Source organism: Pipistrellus kuhlii, unplaced genomic scaffold (assembly GCF_014108245.1).
Source record: "Pipistrellus kuhlii isolate mPipKuh1 unplaced genomic scaffold, mPipKuh1.p scaffold_m20_p_4, whole genome shotgun sequence".
NCBI classification, from domain to species: domain Eukaryota; kingdom Metazoa; phylum Chordata; class Mammalia; order Chiroptera; family Vespertilionidae; genus Pipistrellus; species Pipistrellus kuhlii.
This window is the reverse complement of record NW_023425540.1, coordinates 76,498,590-76,522,009: the sequence shown is the minus strand read 5'-3', so window position 1 is coordinate 76,522,009 and position 23,420 is coordinate 76,498,590.

Below are 23,420 nucleotides of genomic sequence, written 5' to 3'. Positions count from 1 at the left end.
TCACACCAACCATATTACAAAAATATTTTCACTAGAACATTTCCAGGTGTTGGAGCTTACCGCTGCTGGGAGTGTAAATTGCCACAACCCTTTTGGAAAAGAGCTGGGTGTTGGTTAGGAAGCTGAGCATGTCCATACCGTGGTGAAGGGCCCACCTTAGGGACACTCTCAGACGTGTGCATCAGGAGACATGTTAACAGGTAAACAACAATGAAAATAATTTACTCTATATGGAACTATTACCAATAAACAGGAAAAATGTACATGGATAAAAGGCATGAGCAAAGAATTCACCTAAAAGGAAGTATAATTGCCTAAAAACGGATGGGAAAATATTCCACCTCAATTAGCAATCCCTCCAAGCAGATAGAATGGAGCTGTTATGGCCTTCACACCTGGACAACCTGGTGTGAACTCTCACTCAGCCCATGTACTCGATGTGTATCACTTGACAGTTATCTTTAACTTTTCCAAGTTTCTGTCACCCATGAAATAAAGGAAGAAATTAATACCTTGCAGGGTTGTTCTAAGGACTAGATAAAATGCACTCAATAATGTACAAGGTCTGACACACACAGATGTCTAATAAATGGATTTTCTTTTTCAGACAGCTAGGAGAAGAGAGAGAATGGGGTCAGGAGGTTCGGGTGGTCTGGGTGGGAGGACAGACATGAAACGATCATCCCCAGAGTGTAACACGCGTCCTGATAGGGAAAGTGCGGGGTGTTGAGTTATCAGATAAAAGGGTGACCCAACCCTGCTCAGGTGATCACAGGCCTTCTTTAGAAAGAGATGTTTAAGCTGAAATCTGAGGGCAAGTATGAATAACAGAAAGCAAAGATAGGTGAAAGGGATTTTATTTTCCAAAAATAGTTACATTATCTCACATCCCACACCCATTCATTGCAACACAGCTTTGACACTCCCCCATTTTGAAGATGGGGGTGTATGTCCCCTCCCATTGAATCTGGGGCAGTGAGAGGGCAGCCCCCACATGCAGGAGTTAATCGATCAGTTAAAAATGCCTTAGGCTGCAAGTAACAGAATAAAAGACTCATAGAGACTTGACCCATAGTGCAGTCAATTACTTCAGAAGCCTGCAGGGGGCATTTCAGGGATGGCTGAATAACTTCACAATGTCCGAGTACTGGGTCAATCTCTCTCCCATTCTCTAGACCTTCTCCATGTGGTTGCAAGACAGCTGCCACAGCTCCACTCATCACATCCTGTGTAACCATATCCCAAGGATGGAAGCAAGGAGAGGCCAAGGAGGTTTAAAAAAAAAAAAAAAAAAAAAGGCTCTGCTCACCTGTTCTCTCTTTCTTCCCACAAAAAACCTCCTACTTGGAAGCCTGTTCACAGCTTTCATGTTGCATGGCATTGGCCAGAATGATACATGTGGCCATCTTGGCTGCAGGGAGACTTCATGGTGAGAAGCAGGCAAGACAAGGAGCTGGGAATGGCTGCTAGTCAGGCACTGTGACCACCACAATTCGTGTCCTGTCCTTTCCTCCAGTGTTCCAGGTTGCTCAGATGATGATCTCCGTTCGTGCTAAGCCCCACCTGGAGCAAGGCTGAGAAACAGCCAGTCTCCAAGTAAACAGCAGCGCCTTCTCACCAGCCTCCAGCAGAACAGGCATGCCCCTGCAGGTACAACGCAAAGTCAAGCTTCCTGCATAACAAGGCAGCTTGGCATTCCTTATGCCACTTGGCATTCCTTTGGGAAGGGCTGCTGCACCCAGGTCTAAGTGGTCTGACTCAGTTCTTTACAACAAGCTTGTGAAGTAGCCTGTTATTCCATTTTAAAGACGCGAAACCAAGACTTAGAGAGACTGGTAATTTTCCTATTGTCACACAACTAATGAACGGAAACTGAGAATGTACTATCAGGCTTTGGAGTCAGACACCTTTCTCTTAACCACGATGCCGTGGCTCTTGTACGCCCTGTGCCTATGAATCACCTTATTAGAAGTCAGATTCCTGGACCCATGCCCCAAGGATCCTGACTTAGTTGGGCCAGGGAGGGGCCCAGGATGAGTGCATCTAATAAGCACCTCAGATGTTTCTAACTCAGTGGTGTGAGGCCTCATTAGTGGGCTCTGTGCTTCACAGTTTTCCAAAGTCTGGGTCCTGCCTCCCCCACAAATCCTTCTGGACCTATCGTCCTCCCCACTAGGCAATTTCTGTCTTCATCGCCCTTCTGAATAGTTATCGTACTCAATCATACACACTGCCGTCTCAATACAGAAGGGCCTCGAGAATAGCATTCTCCTTTGTCCCAACATTCCCAATACAGCGGGAGTCATGCAGGAGTTGGAAACTATCTTTGGTTTGCACTGATTTCAGAACATTTCAAGGTGCCCAGATAATGGTCTCCTGAATAAAACCATGACCCTGGCCGGTATGGTTCAGTGGATAGAGCGTTGGTCTGGGGACTGAAGGATCCCGGTTTCGATTCCAGTCAAGAGCACATACCCAGTTATAGCCTCAATCCCTATTAGGGGCCAAGCAGGAGGCAGCCGATCAGTGATCCTCTCTCATCATTGAAGTTTCTATCTCTCTCTCTCTCCCTCTCCCTTCCTCTCTGAAATCAATAAAAAAAAATTTTTTAACAAACAAAAATACACATGGCTTTTCAACAGCAGGCATTGTCTGATTAATGAACTCGTCATAAATATATTGAGTTTGCTTGATAATAACTAATCACAATCAATTGATAATAAAGTGAAATATACAATCACTTAATTGAGAATAATTGGATTGAATGACAAACTTAGGCTCCTGATGAAAATTAATTGTATTGCTGAGACAGCCCTGGAATCCCAAAGGCAAGTAATTAACTTTCTCAGGTAAGGAAGGATAAATTCTCCTGCTTGACTGTCCAGAAGAAAGAGATTCATTTGCAGTCCATTTTTAAACTAGATTAAGAAGAGTAATGGTGGCACTACCTTTGGACAGATGCTTTGATGGGAAGCTAGAGTTGGATTAATTTGGGTAAATATTGAACCTTTCTCAAAAGAGTACTATTTAATCTGGCAGCTCTAGGGAGACTCCACAAATTCATAGAGCATTTGGGTTGAAAAAAGATGCAAATTGAGCCCTTGTGGGACATTTAAATGGTGGGTGGGTCACCAGCCAGGCCCCAGGCGAGCCTGTGTTCCCTTGCACTGCATGGCCAATAAGGGCTCCTGGAGGTAAGCCATGTGTCAGCTCTATCAGTGCTTCCCAGGCTTCAATGTGAGGAATCATCTGAAATCTTGTTAAAATGCAGATGCTGTAAGTCTAGGGAGGGGCTTGAGATTCCCCATTTCTGAGAAGCTCTCAGGTGACGGACCACATGGAGTAATGAAGTCCTACAGCACATCCTGTGAGAGCATGCTCAGCACTCAGATCTGTCCCTCAAATTCCCAGCAACATTCTGTGGAGACAGGGATTCCCTTGGCCAGGATTTCATGTGCATTGCAGGTTACCCAGTAACCATGCTCAGTTCTCAGACAAGCTGTACGCTTTATCATCAGATGCCTTGGCCCCAACAAGAGTCAGGAGCCTAAGGCCAAGCCACAGAAACAAACTCTGGCGACCTGAAGAACAGGTTTCTATCTGGCAGCACCTGGAGGTGCCTGAAATGGACATATTTGGATACCTGGGGCTGCCGAGAGCAGGGGAGGCTCACAATGGCACCTTAAGATCTGCAGTGCCATAGAAAGTGGCCAGGACAGCTGGGTGCAATGGGGAGAAGGCACCTAACTACTGAATTCTCCTCTTGGTGGAAGGGAAGGAGGGAGAAGTTAGGAGCATGTGACCAGCATTCTAGCCCTTGGAAGGGCTGCCTGAGGTACTGGTATCTTCCTCAACAGACTTAGAGCATCAGTGGGAGCCAGCACCCTTGGGAGACTTGAGGGCCACCGAGAAAAAAGTTGTGCGAAAAAGCTTGCTGAGACATCAGAGAACCTGCAGTACCACACATGGACAACAGGGGGAGATAGACATTATGAGCCCCTGAACAATATGTATTAGCAAAACTCTCCAGCTGGAAAAGTAAATGCACAGTTGAGAGAAGTTTCCTCGACCCCAAATGGTTTCAAATGTCCCTAGAAACCTTAGGCTGGCACAGGACAACACTCCAACCAACTGAGCCACACCGGCCAGGGTATATTTGCTACAACTGAGGAACCCAGATTGCCATATCACCATCACCCAAAGTCCAAAGTTTACATCAGCGTTCACTCTTGGTGCTGAACATTCTATGGGCTTGGACACATGTGGAATGGCATGTATTCACATTATGGCATCATACAGAGTATTTTTCTGCTCTAAAACGCCGCTGTGCTACTCTGCGTTATTTGTTACAGCTGTGTATGAACCTGTAATTATCCTAAGATTTAAAATTTAATTAAAAATAAAAGATCATGGAGAGCTCACCTGCTGTCCAGTATTGGAGAACCAGACCTGGAGGTTCTAGGGCCAGAATGAGGTCAAATGTCAAAGTACAGAGAAACCACTGAGAAGGCATCAATGCTGACACTGCTGGGCTCAGAGCCCTGAGCTTGCATCCCTGATACCACCAGGGCCAAACCCTGGGACACAGCTGGTAAAACTGCAACACTATCACCCTGGACGATGAACACCCATCCTCCTTACACACGGAACCTCGCACAGCAGCTCCCAAGTCAAAGATGGTGCAAGTGCACAGACTGGCAGAGCCTGGGTCACGTGGCTATTGGAGCTGGGTCACGAAAGGGTGGTTGAGAACAAGAGTATCTGACTTGGTAGCACTCCATCATGGTGCGCTTGTCACTGGCCAAGACTCACAAGATAAGGAGCTCCACAGGCATAGAAAGGGGGTTCAGTTGCTGGTGGCCTTGGACAATGGCCAATTTCAACCATACCCATCCTTTCTCTCTCTTGCCCCAGCCACCCCTTACACATTCCCTTCACCCATTCAATTCTCCTCGTGCTTTTGGACACAGATTACAGGCCATGCCCTCATGAAAGCCTTCTCTGACCCATCCTTCCCTCCTATCCTCCCCATCCCCCACACCACCACCACCACCACCTGGGTCTGGATCTGGCTCTGCTGTGTTTCCATATGTCAGGTTCCATCATGTCAGCCCTACTAGACTGTGAGTCTTGCTGACAGAAATCCCATCTGACCCTGCACAGGACCCAAGACTCAATAAAATTTAGGTAAAGGGGGAAGGAAGGGAGGGGAGGGCCCCTCTGCCAGTCAAGGTCACCTTTCCAGAAAGGGATGAGTGATCACAGCCCTGAGCAGTCTACTGGGAGCTAAGTGAGAGGGCAGGGCAGGGTGAGGATAAACTCCTGACTCCACTGTGGGGCAGGGCGGAGTTATCCTCCATTTTGTGTAACTTGACCCTAGCCCTCACCCAACCAATCAGGGTCAGCCAAAGCAGTGACATCACCACCGGTGTAAAACCCCTGGACTTGTCGAAGTTCGCTCTCTCATCTGCCATGCGGTGAGTGGGACAGAGCCCATGTTAACATGGAAGAGGCTCTCTTGTTAATTGCATCAGACTTGGCTCCCTGCTCGTCTTTGGGGATCACGGAATCTTGGTACAACAATAAGGAGCACAGGGCACAGATAAAATGAGGTGAATGGACAACCTTGCACCACCTGGGAAATGGTGGAAAGTGTGGGTCTGATGGTCAGGAACCAATGTCATTGGGGTGGTGAGAGAGGATGCTTCTTCCCAGGCAGAAACCCTATAATCGTAAATATGCTGGAGCTGTCAGAAGCCCATGATATATCCTCCACATAAACTAGAAAACATGTCACAGTTCTCTTTGTGTCCGTGAGAAAACATCTCAATTTCTTAAAAGATGGAATATTAAAACTTGCCACCCTCCACTATCCCCCCACCAAAAACAAAGCCAAACCCTCTCTCATTTCACCTGAAGCTCAGGTCCCATCCAAGCAGCACTGCGGCGAATCTGGTCATGTGTGCGGCGGGGAGTATACCTCTCCACAAGTTTCTGCAATGGGGCAGTTTCAAAGCTGAGTCACTGAGGAAATTTTTTTTTTTTTAATATATTTGTATTGATTTCAGAGAGGAAGGGAGATAGAAACATCAGTGATGAGAGAGAAATATTGATCAGCTGCTTTCTGCACAACCCCTACTGAAGATCAAGCCCACAACCCAGGCATGTGCCCTTGACCAGAATCGAACCCGGGATCCTTCAGTCCACAGGCCAATGCTCTCTATCCACTGAGCAATACTGGGTAGGGCTCATCCAGAAAATTCCTAAATGCTTCTAGGAGTGAGGCAGAGGAATAAGCGGGCCTCATGGGCTAAACACAGAGCACCCCCATGGGCCCCAGGGTCTGTGGCGAGGGCACAGCTAGGACCCCTGGTTCTGACCGCCTCAGGTCAGTGGGTGCCGAAGGCCCCGAGCTCTGTTTGTCTTTCTGCCTTTTCCTGGCCCCCAGGCAGGAGAGGACAGCCTGCCTGAGGCTCCGTTGCATTGTCAATTCCCTGCTGCCTGCCAGGCCGGGGAAGGATTAGAGAAGGCTGTTGAAAGGGAGCCAATCCCAGACCTCCAGCAGACTGCTTCTCACCTGGACTTTAAAACCCACATTCCACTTACATTCCCTTTGAATGACAATGCGTTCGACTAAGCCAGGCTAATGGGAAAGTAATCTTTCTCTTTCAGAGCCGTTGCTCTGTGGAGTGCTTACCAAACAGGGCTTTAATAGCAAGAGAGCCCAACTCAATTTGGGAATTACTGTGTTTAAACACAGCTGGCGGAAACTGGAATTGGGAATCATCAACAGGCCTCAGTGGGCTTGGGGTCTTAGGGGCCCGGGATACCCCAGGGTGTGTCTCACCAGAGTCGGGGATCCAGCTAGGCCGCCCGAGGGCCTTGCCCGAAAGACCTGCTTTCTTGGGCCCTAGTGCTCTTCCCAGCAGCCACCCAGCAGCCCCAGACACGTGCTCAGTCACCTGTGGACCAAGGGACCAAACCAAAGAGCAGGGTTATAGGAAGACCTCAGAGGCACTGTGAGTAGAAAAACCACCCTCCGGCTCCCCGACAAGCAGCAGCCACCATGGCTATTGCCACCGTGTTTTTCTCCACGTCATGGCCAGGCCTTCAGGCTCAGGTCCTTTTGCTTGGAGATTCACTGGGTTGCTGGGGGGTGAGGTGCTCCGTCCTCCTGAGGCTGGCAGCCTGGGCCCAGCCAGGCCTGCAGCGGAGAAGCAGCCCTGGAGGAGGGGGGAATGCAGCTCAGGCACTCAGCCCAGCACCCACCCTTGGTGAGCGCCCACCTTCGACGTCCTTGTTGGACCCCGGACTTCCCAGCCACGCAGGGGCTTGCTCAGTTGGGCTGGAGCACAGGGCACTCCAAGCAGCTCCCTGCTCCAGATGCATGGGGAGCGCTGACCACTGCTGCCCGCCAGTAAGGCCTCCACTGCAGCCAGCCCCCCAACTTTCTCGGCGTCTTTTTCTGTGCTTCTCAGAGGTTGAATCCTCTCTGGGTTCCTGCACCCACCCAGACCATATCAGACCTCTGCAGGCCCTGAGCAAGCCGCCTCTCAGCTCCGGGAAGAGCAGTGGCTGGATGCCGGGCAGAGCACGCCGCCTCCATGTCCCCGGGGAGGGTAGAGATTTATCAGGCAGAAGAGTGATTGGATTCTTCTCTGTGTGTCTTAAAACTGGGCAAAAATCACTTCCCCATCATGATGGCTTTCAGGAGCTGGAGGGAAGAGGAAATTGAATATGTGCTTTCCTAAGTTCTGAGGTATTGACTGGGGACTAATGGAGGGAAATGGCTAATTGGCTAATTGATCGGGTAATTTATATTCTCAGGCGATCGCCAGTGTAAGGGAGCCCCCAGCTGGACACGGCCCCTTGCTAGAGATGTAAAGGGCTAGAGTCCCCAGTCCGTACACCATGCGGTGTCGAGCATCCCCAGAACCCCCCTCAGGTTTGACGATTCTCCAGAAAGACAGAAAATTCAGAAGAGCTGTTATATTCTTGTTTATAGTTTATTGCAGCGAAAAATACAGGTTAACATGGGGGGGGGGGGGGGAAGGAAGGGGAAGGAAAGGAAAAGGGAAAGTGGGAAAGGGGAAGGGGGAAGAGGGAAGGGGGAAGAAAGGCACAGGGCAGGGTCCAGGTATGAGCTTCCCCCACAGGAGTTGTCTTCTCCCACAGGAGTCACATGTCGCTTCAGTGTCCTGCAATAATCTGGGACCACATGTGTGAAGTGTTGCCAGCCAGCAGCACTCACGCGAGACTTGGTGTCCACGGTGTTCACTGAGGGTCATGTAGGCATGAAGCACCCACGTAACTGACTTTGGCTATAGCCCCCTCCCCACGGTCAAACTGCACCGTGTAGCCTGGGCCCCAGGCAAACAAAAGCAAACATTCCCCATAAACCCCACTTTAGCACAATCCATGCAGTGTGGCCAGGTGTAACGGGACAGCCAAGGGGTCCGGGCTGCCTGTCACACTACTTAAGCCAATTCAGCAGAGACAGGGTTGAATCATAGATGAGTGTTTATCCCAAAGATGCCAGCAGTAGGTGGCGGAGGAAGAAAGTTCCTGATTAATTCAAGCCTAATTTTTCTTTACTAGAAATCCTGTCAGTCTGTCTCCTGTATAAACCAGTCGGTTGGCCATATGAATCACTGCAGGCCTTGCTGGCCCTCAGGGCTATCATTTTTTATTTTTTTTTTAAACAAACTTTAATTTAGAACAGTGTAGAGTTAACAAAAAAAATTGCCAAGGTAGTATAGAGTTTGGAAATACCCTCACACCTAGATTCCGCTAGTAGTCACATCTTCCTTTAGGATGGTACATTTGTTATAATTAAGGAACCAATACCAATATATCATCATTAACTAAAGTCAATGCTTTACTCAGATTTTCTTAGTTTTTAATTGAACATCCTGGTTCTGTCCCTGGAGCCCATCCTGGATACTGTATGGCATGTAGGCTCCTCTCGGCTGTGACAGTTTCTCAGATTTCCTTGATTTTGATGATCTTGAGAGTCCTGAGGAATACTGGTTGGTATTTGTCTAAATGATCTTCAGTTGGGATTTATCTTCTACTTTTCTCACGATTAGACCAGCATTGTGGGATTAGAAAGACCACAGAGATAACATGTGATTCTTACAAGCCACATCAACGTGAATCGTCACCATTGGTGTTAACCTTGGTCACCCAGCAGAAGAAATGTTGTCAAGGTTTCTCTGCTGTCCAGTTACTCTCCTCCCCTCCCCTACCTGCTCCACTACCCTCACCTCCCATACTGTCCTCTGGAAGGAAATCACTGTTCCCTAAGGAGTGGGGAGTAAAGCAATTAAGATTTACATAAATTATTTGGAATTCTTCTGTGAGGGAGATTTAACTTTTTCCCCATTTACGTTTTAGTCAATCGTTTATATCAGGTTGGACTCAAAGACATTTATTTTTATACTTGGGTGACAATCCAATACAACTCCCCCCCCCACCACCACCACCACCAAATTCCTTCAGCTTTGGCCTTTGGGGGCTCTTTTAGTTTGTCTTTGTGTCCCTTTGACATACCCCAATACTATGGTGGTTTTGTTTGTGTGTGGGTTTTTTGGTTTCTTTTTAGCACTTGTTTATTTTCTGAGAGAATAAGATGCACTAGGTTCATCTTGTATATTTCATGGTCCATAGAAGTGTTCGTGGGGAGGATGGCACTAGGTGTCTGACCTGTGGGTTCAGAGGGGACCTGGGTTTAGCAACCTCAGTACTCACATTCTGGCTAAGAAAGAATTCAGGGTGAAGACTCAAACTAAAAGAGGACATTTATTTAGAAAATCACAGAGGTAAAAGGAATAATTCGTAGAAGAAATGGGCTCAGGAAACAAGTTATAGATGCAAAGGAAGGGCCCTTGGAGCTTACGAGTGAGGAAGGCAGTGGGAATACACCTCAGGGAAGGAGGAGGGAGAAGGGGAGGCTCTGGTGTGCTCCTGAGGGAGAGCAGCTGGGTCCTCCTTCCTAAGGGTTCTCAGGGTGGAGATTGGAAGTGGGTGGAGGTCCCAGGGTAAGATCACAATAGAATATGCATTAGCTTTCCAGGTGTGACCATTCAGGGTCTGGGTCTCCAGTCATTGATTGGTGGGCAGCAGAGGGTCATTATCCGGTGCAGCTGGTCCTGAGGTCAGCCTTAGTGTCACTTGTCTGGCTTTGTTGCTTTTCAGGGCCTGGAGCTGAACTATTACAACTGAGGCCTAGATGTTATCTCTAGGGATGAAAGGTCAAGGGGTCCAAACCTTATGACCAGAGTATGCTAGGGGAGGAAAGGTCACTTGGGGATGACTTTTCCTACCTTACAATTGTCTGTTGCTAGGCACCAAGGGCTTTCCATCATGGTGACTTTCTGTACCTGGCCCACCGTCCTTGCTCTGATTCTGATACCATAGAATCAGACAATTCTCCAAGGGGTTATCATTTTTAAAAATAAATATTTTATTGATTTTTTACAGAGAGAAAGAGAAAGGAATAGAGAGTTAGAAACATCGATAAGAGAGAATCATCGATCAGCTGCCTCCTGCACACCCCCCACTGGGGATGTGCCCACAACCAAGGCACATGCCCTTGACTGGAATCGAACCTGGGACCTTTCAGTCCACAGGCTGACGCTCTATCCACTGAGCCAAACTGGCTTTAGCAGGGGGTTATCATTTTTAACCTTGCACTAAGCATCTTGAAATTGCAAAATGTCATATTGAAAAATGCCTTACCACGTATTCTACACCATCATTTTATATATGGGGGAAATGAGGCAGGAAGAGGTGGGTTCATTAGACACTGGCCACAATCATGCAGCAAGGCACAGATCTCCGTGTGGACTGCTCTTCCCACCATCCCAGTGACATCCCTCACTAATTTTTATTTGCAAAAGTAAAATAAGGAAGCGACTAGTTTGCACTCCAAGATAGCTCCTGGAAATTGCTTTCTGGAATAAATTTTTATTAGAATTTGCTTTCATGTAATTTTTTTTTTTTCTCTCCCCAAAATGTTGAGGACTAAAATAAAACTTCTGATTAGTAAAGACATCTGGTTAGTGCTGCTGCTTAATGGATCTTGCTGGACGTACTCCAGGTGCAGGCCCTCTTGTCAGCTAATTTAATACTGTGCCTTCTTCCGCACAGGCACTTGCTTACATTTTCTTCTCATAAAGCCATTAAGTATTTGATGATAATCATTCCCATGGATACTGTAAATTTCATCTTCTTAGGAAAACAAGTTCTTGCATTTTAATACCATACTACAGGCCCAGTGCACGAAATTCCTGCATGGATAGGGTCCCTAGGCTTGGCTGGTGATCAGGGCAGATCTGTGAGGTGACAGGCGGGACAGTTGGGGGAGGGCCCCTACTGGCACCTGCCTTGGCTGGCCTGGGGCCTGCGGGCTGGGGACAGCTCCTGTAGTGAGTATCTGCCCCCTGGTGGTCAGTACGTGTCATAGCAACCAATTCGGCCATTCAGTCGATTTGCATATTAGGCTTTTATTATATAGGTTGACTGCTTCATTGATTTTAGTGCTAAGGAATATGGGGCAAAAAGTGGACAGGATTCTGGAAGGAAGCAATCCCAAGGTCAAGGCAGCATAGGACAACCCAAGGCATGAATTTTGGGTTGAGAACAGAAGGAATGTTAGTGGATTAAGAATGCAGCCAGCTAGACAAGGAATCCTCCAACCCAGACCACACATTTGCTTCTGCAGGGAGCCAGCCCAAGACCCTCCCTGGGTCACCCAACAAAAATGAGACCTCTGGTAATATGGCCAATAGGAGCGTGTGTGGTTTATTAAGAAGTCTCCACTCTTTGGGGGACGAACATGAACAGGTATTTCCCCAAGTATTGTGCTCTGGAGATTCTCCTTACCTACTAGATTTCTGTAAGAACAGGAATTTTAGTTATTATTTTTTAAAAATATATGTTATTAATTTTTTACAGAGAGGAAGGGAGAGGGATAGAGAGTTAGGAACATCGATGAGAGTGAGAGACATTGATCAGCTGCCTCCTACACACCACCCACCAGGGATGTGCCGCAACCAAGGTGCTTACTCTTGACTGGAATCAAACCTGGGACCTTTCAGTCCACAGGCTGATGTTCTATCCACTGAGCCAAACCAATTTCGGCAGTTATTTAAGTTATTGAAAGAGCTTCATTTTGATTTTTGGTCTTGTTCATTGTAAGTCTGCAATTACAAATTCTATCCAAAAGTCTTAAAGAACTGCCCTCCCCATCCCTCCACATCCCCTGCACATGCTCCACCAATTGTATGTCACTGGCTTTCTCCCCTCCCCTCCATTCCTTTCCCCCCTCTCCCCTCTTTATTTCCTTCTCTATGTCTTTATCTCTGCCTCTGCCTGTCACACAGGAGCCACCTCACAGCCTCCATTCCTGTGTTTCTCTCTCCAACAGCTGGCACTTTGGGGTAGGGGGTGGGGGTATGCTGAGAGGGTGATTACCAACAAAACCTTCCACAATGATATCCCTTCTACCCAACACAAACTCCTTCCCACCACCACTACCACAAATGGTGGTGTGGAGGAGCAAAAAATAATGTTTCTCCCACCTTCCTAAATTCTTCTGCCTAGGCTAAGTATCAAATTAACATGAGACAGATTAACAGGAGAAAACAACCAAGTTTAATGCATGCATACCATAGAATATGAGATCCAAGGGCAGTGGAGCCTTATACAGCATGCTGGACAAAGGAGAGGGAGGTGGGGGGTCTGGGATTTCCAAGGGAAAACAGCAATTTGCTGGAAGATGAGAAAAAGCAAACATGTGTGAGGAAATTCTTTTTGGGCCACCCAGAAACTACAGGATACAGAGGAGGCCAACAGACAGGCTCTGCTAGATGTCTCCCTTCTGCCACACTTCCGTCTCTTATATATAAGGGAGATACACTGGGGGGTTTTCTATCTGAATTCCTCTGGGCAGGTCAAGGGGATTGAGATTCTTTCTGAGCCTTTTGTTTCCTAATAATAAGCTTAAAACCAATTTCCCAAAAGGCACATTTGGGGGTGGCAAACCTTGGTTCCCTCAGAAAAGGGAAGGGCAAGGATGTACCCCAGCCATGCACCCTTCTCTGACCTTGCCCAGAAGACTGGTGTCACTGCATTTTTGAGGGCACAGGACTTCCCTGCCAATCACTCTGGGCAGAAGGACATCAACTGGGTGTCCTACTATGTAACTCCATTCTGACCCTGCCTGGAGTTAGCACAGACCCCACAGGTGAAGGGCTTAGTCCCACAGAACTGCCCCTGCTTCAGACACCGATCTCAAGTCCCAGCCGCTTGCACTTGTGATCTACCAGGAGTAAATGAGGGGTTCCCATGACCCCCTCCTCAGGTTGGATAATCTGATAGAGCAACTCACTGAACCCAGTTTACTTGCTTGTGGGGTGTGTGTGTGTGTGTGTGTGATTCTCTCTTTTCCAAGTCCATCTCCATCACAGAAAAGGAAACAGTCAGGTTGCTGAGTGGAGGAGCTGGGGATTAAGAAATTAAAGAAAGAAAGAGACCAAGAGGCAGAAATAGATTCATCAAGCTGGGAGCTAGGTGGGCGCCATCCCCTCTGATGGAGAGAGGTAACAAGCACCCGAGCCATGCAGCAGGTGTATTTTATTATTTTATAGGGTCAAAGGAGCTTATTTGCATTCTTAACTAGGCCCTAGCATTACTAGATTTACATATCTAGACCTGCTGCTGCTGACACCTGAACAAAGGTAAATCAGAACTGACCACACCCCCACCTTCTGGGGGGAAGGGGGGGAAAGGGGTGTAACCGGATACGAATTCTGCCAGTGCCTCCGGCTCAGCTGACAAGGATGTCCATGTGCCTTCTGAGGAGGAAACTGGTCTTGCAAGGCGTGTGCGGGCCAGAAAAATAAAATTTAAAAAAGGTGAACAATGCACTGCGGGGGAGGTCGTTATCACTGATCTGTCCTGGGGACCCCCAACACCTGGGGGCCTTCCAGTAAGACCAAGATCCCAGAAGGTTATAAAAAGTGAAGCCCTTTGTGTGTTTCTGCACTCTGATTTGGAAATTATTCCGGGATAAATGGGGTCACTCCCTTTCTCCAGGAAGCGTGCTTGGTATTTCTTTGGTCTTCTGTAACAGAGCTGCTTAGGGTGAGGTGAGAAGGGTCCCATGTGCAGGAGCTGTCCCTGTGATGTTGAAGTGTGCCACCTTCTTATCGGGTGAGTTCCTGTTCAACAATCCAGATGCTCTCCTAACACTTGCACTTAGGGTTTTTATGGAGGCTTTAGCAGATAGGCACAAAATGATGAAATCATTGGCCAGTGGCAATTTAAGTTTACCTCCAGCCCATCTCCCTTCCCACGGGTGCAGATTGGGACTAAAGTTCCCTCTTATCAAGTAGTGGGTCCCCTGGCCCTCAGCTCCTCCCCCCCTAGAGGCTTTCCAGAAGTCTCCTCAGGAAGATAAGCCCAGGTGTGGTTGAAGAGGCTTGTTATGAATAACAAAAGATGTTCCTTCCACGTTATCTCTCCGGGGCTGTTGCCTGAGCAGGGACAAAAACCAAACATTGTAACAAAAGATGTTCCTGTTTCTCTTATCACTTAGGAAATTACAGCAGTTTTAGGAGGTCTGGCTGGGAGGTATTTCTTATATAATAGTACCACACCCACACAATCCAATATTGGTGCTCATAACTCAGAGACTCAATGCACCCTCCCTCACTCTCCCACCAGCTGGCTCAGGATAGGCTGGGACCACCCAAAGAACAGTAGGAGGGTGGGTGCCTGGAAAGCAGGGGGCTCTTACAGGAATTTGATAAGAAAATTAAGCTTGCAAACAACGCCACCCCATAGGCTTTACATTCACGCTGTGGGAAAGGAACACCAGAGTTTAGGTGACTTGTTCAGTGTCCCCTGGTCCGAGTTGTGCTTCTGAGGAACCTGAGATTTCTGGGCTTTGTAGTTCCCTCTCCACTGCACCATGAAGTCATTTCCTTAAGACAGAACAGATCAAAACAAAACAAAACAAAATAGAACAAAACAAAAAACATCCTGTTTCTAAACTGTTTCCTCAGATGTGAATCTTATAAGGACACCAGTCCCATTGGACCAGGGTCCCCCCCTTAGGATATCATTTAACCTTAACCACCACTTTAACCCTAACTCTAAACATGGCCACATTCGGGGTTAGGGATTCAGTCCATGAATTTGGGGAGACATGATTGAGTCCATCACAGTGGCTGAAGTTATAATGGCCGAGATCAGACTCCCCTGGCCCACCCCACCCTGGCCCACAGGCCCAGCTTCATGTGGCTTTATCCCGGTGCCTTCACTGACCCAGCCTCCCTCCCCCACTCCGTGAGCACCACCCTGGCCCTGTCCTTCTCCACACAGCACTGAGCACAATTATAATCCTGGACTTGTGTGCACGTGTGTTCATTTGCTGCCTGCCTCTCAGATTAGATGCCCAACTTCTGGGGCCATGTCAGTTTTGTCCCCTGTGTGTTCCTAACACCTAGCCCATAGTAGGTACTCAATACATATTTTTTAATTAATCAAATCAATGCTTACTTATTTGTCAAAAGAAGCCAGAGTCCATCTTGGAACATTTGGGTTAGATGCAACTAAAAAACACGAATGGGATTTTCTTCAGTCAACAAGAGTACTTTCCCAATAACCTCAGCGGGTCCAGCATCCAGCCAGCCCATCTTGTCTTTCCGACAAATGCCTAAGTGATGGATGGTTTGAGAGAGAGGACGGTAGTGCAGGATCAATGATTCCATAATTTGATGTTGAAGTCAAAACATCAGAAGACAGTCTCAGTTCAGGGTTGGGGTGGGAATTACAGACTTGCATAAAAGCACGACTGGAGATATGATTAAGGGGGAGTCTGTGCTGTTGAGGATTTGCCCCTCCATGGGTTGTCTGCCCTGCCTCATGAAGCACCCCGCTTCTCCACCTCCCCCCTTAGTCCCAAAATGTCTACCTGTACGCCCAGTTCCTAAGCAGGATGCAGTTTGGTCAGCTGTGCATACACCTGAACCAACAGGCATCAGCCGATAAGCCTTCTTTGTTTCCCACTAGGACTTTGGACTTCCACTGTGGCTGCTCCCGGAGCGTGTCCCTTGAGTATAACTCAATCAGAGTAATTGCTTTCTATAACATGTGGCCAATCCCAAGCTCAGCACACACAGTGCAGTTTTCACAATACCGGGCAATACTTTTAATTTTCCAGCACAAGCACTTTCTCTGTATTCTTGCCACTCACAGCAGGTCTGGGAACCAGCAGCATCAGCATCCCTAGGGAGATCGTTAGGAACGCAGAATCCCAGAGTCCAGACCTGCATTTTTAATACCGTCTCCAGAGGCTCAAATGCACCTTAAAGTTTGAGAAGCAACAACCAACTTCACCGGAAAGCTCCCCAAAATACCCCATCATGGAATGACCACATCATGGGATTCTACCACCAACCACCCTTTTGAGGCAGGGAGGGGACGGAGGTGGGGGACAGGGCAGCAGATTTTATACCCCCACTCGTATAATCCTCAGAAATGATAAATGCCCAGTATCTCCCAGATTTGTTTTGTCATAAAAAGAATTCTGTTAGGTTTTTCACAAATGAATAATAACTTTATTTTTATTTATTTTTATTTTTTTAATATATTTTATTGATTTTTTTACAGAGAGGAAGGGAGAGGGAAAGAGAGCAAGAAACATCAATGAGAGAGGAATATAGACCAGCTGCCTCCTACACACCCCCTATCAGGGATGTGCCCACAACCAAGGTACATGCCCTTGACCAGAATTGAACCTGGGACTTTTCAGTCCACAGGCCAACACTCTATCCACTGAGTCAAACCTGTTTCAGTGAATAATAACTTTAGATGTCCTCTAAATCTCTCATTTTAGATTCGAAAAAGTTTAACCTGAGCATTCTGAGTGCTTTGGAGCGACACAGCAAGTCATGTTGCCCAAAACAACTCTTAAGTCTGCCCAGAATGGCTGTTTTTAGTTGGTGTTCCCTCACTTCCTACCAATATCTTAAGATCTCACTTCCTACCAGTATCTTGAGGTCAGTTCTCAGCTTTGAAAGGTGAAAAGATGGTTAATAAGAAGCAAATACAATTGTGAAGTGAACAGTTTCGTTTCAAAGCACTTGGACGTGAGAAGTCCCGCGAGTTGGAGACCGTCGCCTGCAGTGCCGACCTTCTCTCAGCTGGAGTTGCCCTCGTTTCAGATCTCAGGGGAGATTATAGGAAGGACACAAAACTGGAGGCTTCCAACCCAGACAGGAGCCCAGAGCTCTTCCCTCCCAGTGAAATAAAACAGGTTTTCGTCCTCAGTTCCCAAGAGTGTAGGTCTTTGCTCTCATCACAGAAGCCAAATGGAGCTGAAACAGGTTTGGCTCAGTGGATAGAGCGTCAGTCTGTGGACTGAAGGGTCCCAAATTTTATTCCAGTCAAGGGCATGTACTTTGGTTGCAGGCACATCCCCAGTGGGGGGTGTGCAGGAGGCAGCTGGTTGATGTTTCTCTCTCATCGATGTTTCTAACTCTCTATCCCTCTCTCTTCCTCTCTGTAAAAAAAATCAATAAAATACATATATTAAAAAAAAGAAGAAGCCAAATGTAGACTCAAGGAGAACATCATGACATAGAAAGTTCAGTGGCATCTCCAGCAGCTGGCAGTCAGATTTTATACCCCTCACATAATCCTCAGAAATGCTATGCCCGGTATCTCCCAAATTTGTCTTATCATAAGAGAATTATGGGAAAAGACTATGCGGGCAGGGGCGGGGGAATACTCTGTGGTGCTGTGTGTAAAGTAGTAATTGGCCTTTGTCTCAGAAATCCCAGAGAGGACGTCAGAAAGCCTCTTGGGAACAAGTTAGTGAACTCCGGAGGGACCATTGGGGGAGGCACCCTTGAGGAAGTGTTGGCAGATGTCCCCATATATTGTCTAAGGAAATGAGGTCTGAGAGGCTGAGACTGTGATGTTCGGCTGGTTCAGAGCCCCCTGGAGAGAGTTAAAATGTCCCTTTTGGAGGCCGGTCTAGCACAGCCGTTAAGATCATGGAGCCAACTGCAGCTCCAGCCTCAGTTTGCTCATCTATAAAATGGGAACTACAAATAGTACCCAAGAGGGCTGTCTGAAGATTACATTAATAAAGATAAAGTGCTTGGCACAATGCCAGGCATGTGAAGACATCAACAATCACTACCATTTTACTAATAACTTTATTTGTTAGAGTCTAAACTAGGGGTGTCGAACTCAATCAGAGAAGGGGCCAAAATCTAAAATCCAGCCTAAATCTCGGGCAGAATGGTTTACTGAACAGTCATAAACTGTCATTGTGATGGAAACGCAGCGGAGTGCAGTGATGACAGCGCGGTGCGGGCCACATTGCAAGGCCTGGCGGGACGGATTTGGGCCGCGGGCCTTGTGTTTGACACATGTGGTCTAAACCTTAAGTCCAGAGGAGGACGGGGCTGCCTAACTGGTTTGGTCCTGTGGCCCCAGAGTGTGGCAGGAGCCTGCACTTTGCAGGGACTTGATGAGTGAGTAAAGGAACAAGGAACGTTCCCAAAGGTTAGTCCCCATGGCTGACTATCTTCTAAGCACAGGGAAGGGAGAGGAGGAAGGAGGAAAAGGAGCCTGGAGGAGACAGCCATGAAAGAGAAAATGAGTCTGTTGAAGCAGGAGGCTTGCAGGACCATTTTGGAAATTGTGAGTGCCGAGGAGAGATGAAGACAGGAGTTTACAATTCATGTGTCATTTCTGTCTTCCCCAAAACTTAGTTGTCCCTCAGTATTCACGGGGATTGCTTCCAGAACACCTCTCCCCCAACCTCCCCCCACCCATGAAGATACCAAAATTCCTTGATGCTGGAGTCTCCTGTATACAGGGTATTCCCCCTCTCCCCCCCCCCCCCCCAAAAAAAATGTGTATACACTTTAACAGCTAATAACTTAGTTTTGAAAATGAATATTTTAATAAACACTGCCTTTATAATTACTCAAAGTCTGTGTATACATTTTAGGGGGGCACCATATATAATGGCATAGATCAATGCATACTGGTGGCCCTCTGCATCTGTGAACTCTCTGCCATGAAAGTATTAAAAAACAGTGAAGGTATTTAAAAAAAAAATCAGCATATAAGTGCACCTGGGCAGTTCAAACTTGTATTGTTTAAGAATCAAGTGTACTGACTAATGTTGACCTTCTCTCAAAGGTAACTTGGCCCTTTGCTGTTAGAAAATAACCCAAGATCCCCCCTAATGTGGCCAAACCTATTTGACAAGCTCACCTCCAAGTAGCTCCCTGTGTTATATTCATACCACACCAGCTATCCTTGAGCTGTAAGACCTCCTTGCCTCCCCCAAGGCTGATTCCCAAACTGGACTTGTTCTCCCTTTGAAACCAGTATTGGCTAGTCTGAAGGCAAAGTTCACCAAATGGCTAATCGTAGAGGAGAAGGAGAGCCACTTCCTGCGGAGTTACAATTACCCACCAGGAAAGGCACAGCCTGCGATGCTGCCCGCTGGTCCCCGTGCCTGTCGCCTTCCCCACAGGACGAGTCCTGGTCCTTGCCCCAGGTTCTGCCTGCTCTGTGGGATCCAGGGAGATGTCCTTCTGGAGGTCTAGGTCCCTGATTCAGGCCATAAACCCCCCACAGCCTGACAACCCTGACTCGGGGCTGCTAATTGCTGAGTGGGAAAGGGGGCCTTGTAATGAAGCTCTGGAGGCCACGCAGCATTGTCCTGTGTGCAAGCACCATGACCGTAGCGATGGCTTCAATTAAATAGGAGTTAATTAAGCTTCGATGGTCGAGTCTCTACCGAATCACTAAGTCAGAAGAATGGAATGGGCTCTACTCACTCAGCAGCACTGGGTAAAGGGTCAGGCCCTGAAGATAATACTTCCTCCGAGAGGGCATTTATTCCCCCTTTGGAACTTGGGTGCAAAAAGTTGAGCTAAAAACATTCAGCTGACAGCACTGGATTGTTCTGATGCGCATGCATGGCCCCTCTTCACCTGTCCCCACACCAGAGGCTTCCATTAGTGTATCCTTGGCTGTGTGTGTGTGTGTGTGTGTGTGTGTAAGGTCTGGTGCTGTGTATCTCATGCTGCTTCTTACTATATTTTACTCAATGACATGTCAGTTCCGTTTCGTGCTTCTGTACACAGATCCAACCCCCTGGTAGGAAAGTGGATCCACTCAGTGGGTCCCGGCTGCCACCAGCGATGCCCTTTATAGCCCCGTGCCAGAGTTACAACAGGATCTCTGGTTACGGAGCCTACACTCTCAGTTCCCTTCAATCCCACCAGGCTGCTCCCATGAAGGGCTGCACCAGGTCTATCCCACCAGCACGGATATGGCCATTCCATTTCCTCTGTTCTTACCAACAGTTTGCCTCGTCTCCATTTCTGAGTTTACCCAGTCGGACTGCGATAAGAGGTGTCTTATATTCATGTCATCGTTTTAATTTCTCTGGTTACCAGTGATGTTGAGCAGCTCTTTGTGTGCACATGTAGCCATTTTGATTTCTACCTCCACGCATTTTTACCCTTTGCCCACTTCTCAAGTGGATTTCTAGTTGGATGGAGGGGCAGGGGTAGTGTTGTTTACTTTACAGGAATTTCTGATCTGAAATAGCTGTTAATCCCTTGTCAGTTTTGGATGCTACAAACATCTTTTTCCAGTCTGTTACCCATGTTAACCCTGTCTATGGATTCTTAATTTTGGTTACTGTATTAGTTACAGTAGGCTTGGCTGTGTAACAAATATAATAGATGCACACGTGTAATAAATGACTTAACACAGTAGAAGTTTCTTTCTCTCACACATAACGGCCCTGAATAGTTCCAAGTCAGCCGTGGGAGATAAAGTTGGAGATTTCTGCTCCAAAAGGTCATTCAGGGTCACAGGCTTGGACAGTCTGGCCATCTTTAAACTAGTAGTTCCATTCCAGTTGTTGTATGGGAACAGTTGGCCCTGATGTTTTTCTGTCCTGAAGCGGCTACTGCCAGGTGAGTAACATGCCCAAGTGGGAGAGAGAAAGGACCAAAGCAAAAAGGTCTCCCTAAACCAGTCTGTATCTGTTTCTCCCCCCCCCCCCCCCCTTCTGTGGGCCCAACCACCCACTGACCCCCAAAGTGTTTCTTATGGTTTGGATTCTGGGATCTATACACTTTCTTCTTCCTCCTGTGATGTATGTTCATGAAACTTATGCTAGTGACAGTGACTTATGTGACAACATTAGTTTACCATCTGGTTAGGGATGAAAAAATGCACCCAGACCCTCACATTTTGCCAGAGAAGGGGAAAAAATAGTCTGTTCCTGGATTCACCTACGTTTCACTCCTTTTCCCAAACTCAATCTATCTTACAGGCCCTAATCTTGAGATCATGGAATATCTTAAAGATGAGATTTGAGCTATTTTTCTGTAATAAATCCTCTATGGAATGCACTTGACCAGTTAACTCAACCCCACAGATTTGTTTATTGTATATGGGCGTCTGTTGCTATAGGAAAGCTATTATACCTAGAAAAACTGAAATTTATTGACATTTCTCCACCTACCGCCTTTGTAAGTTTCTTAGATGGGCTGGTGCAGGTCGCCCCCTGGTGGCAGGAGACCAACTCGTCTCTCTCTGTTCTTGCCAATTACCTCCAGGATATTTTTACTGAATGTGTTCTTTCCTTTGGGAACTTCTTGCATTCTTCCTGCCGGAGTTTTCTCTCTGTAATAACACAGTCTGCAGCCCTCCCCCCCATTCCCATCCTCACACCCAGCACTCTGGCTCTGCCACCTCCCTGAAATTGTTCAGGCAGGAAGGACAGTAGACCCTCCCAGAAGTCCATGCATCTCTGAGCCCTTCCCCTTATTTCTGCTGCTGTATTTGGCTCTCCTCTCTCAGTCATGTTTGAAAACTCCTCACTTTGGCTTACAGGGCCCACAACCTCCTGGTTTCCTCCTGCCACCCTCGCCCTTACCCCCATCTCTCGTGTGACCCTCTTTCTCTGCCCATCCTAAATGTCTGCACTGCCGGTGCCCCCTCATTGCTGTCCTTACTCTCTGGGTCATCTCGCCCTCTCACACTGTTTCAATTACCAGCTGTGTGGATGCACAGGACTCGGCATCTAACTGCCCTCAGGACTTCCTCTCCCAGATGCACCACGGGCCAACCACTCAGACCCAACACGTCCAAAATGGAATTCATCATGCCCCCCCACCCAGCTCCACTGTGCATTCCCATCTCACTGGCCAGCACCCCCATCTTCCTGCCCAGCCACCCTTGACTCCCCCTTTCTCCTTGCTCTCTGTTGGGGCTTCATTGCGTCCACCAAAGAGGAAAATTACCAACCCCTGCTACCTATGCCTGAAGCCCAGAGATCAGAGCAGCCGATGAGGCCCAGTGCACTCCTGGAAGAAACTCCCAAGGGCTGGGGGATGGACATGGGGAAGGGTGAGCACAGGCTGTGCCCAAGGAAGACCCAGTCACGTGCTGGCTGGTCCTTCCCAGTTTGGCCTCAGGCAAGTTCTGAGGCTCTCACTGTGCCTGTGACATAAACAGAAATAGTTCAGAGTTGCTAGAAGGCAGTGGGGGACAATTGGAAACAAATTGCTGGGTTTGGCAGTTCCTCAAAAAGTTGAACTTAGAATTATCATGTGGCCCAGCAACTCTACTCTGAAGTATATACCACAGCTCTGGCCAGTGTTTCTCCATGGCCGGCCCAAATACCAGAGGGTTGCAGGTTTCGTTCCTGGTCAGGGAAGGGCATGTGGGTTACAGGTTTGATCCTTGGCCCTGGTGGGAGCACATGTGGAAGGAAACCCATCAATGTGTCTCTCTCACATTGATGTTTCTCTCCTTCTCTCTCCCCACTTCCACTCTCTAAAAATTAATGGAAAATATCTCCTCCAGTGAGGATTAACATAAACAAATAAACTATATACACCAAAGAACAGAAAACAGGGACTCAAACAAATACTTGTACCAAAATGTTCATAACAGCACTACTAACAATAACTACTAACTTTCAAAGAAAGTACAAACCATCCAAGTACCTATCAACTGATAAATGGACCAACAAAAGAGGTATATCCAGACAGTGGAATATTATTCAGCCACCAACAAGAATGAAGTATTAATATATGCTACAACGTAGATGAACCTCAAAAACATGAAATAAGCCAGAAACAGAAGGGTAGGTATTGTACATTTATAGGAAATATCCAGAGTAGGCACATCCAGAGAGAAAAAAAGTAGACTCATGCCTACCAGAGGCTGTGGGGGGTGGGAGGGGTGAGAAGGAAGTGAGGTTTCTTTGTGGGGTGAGGAAATGTTCTGGAATTAGGTAGAGGTGATTTTTGCACAACTTTGTGAATATCTAAAAACCACTGAATTGCACACTT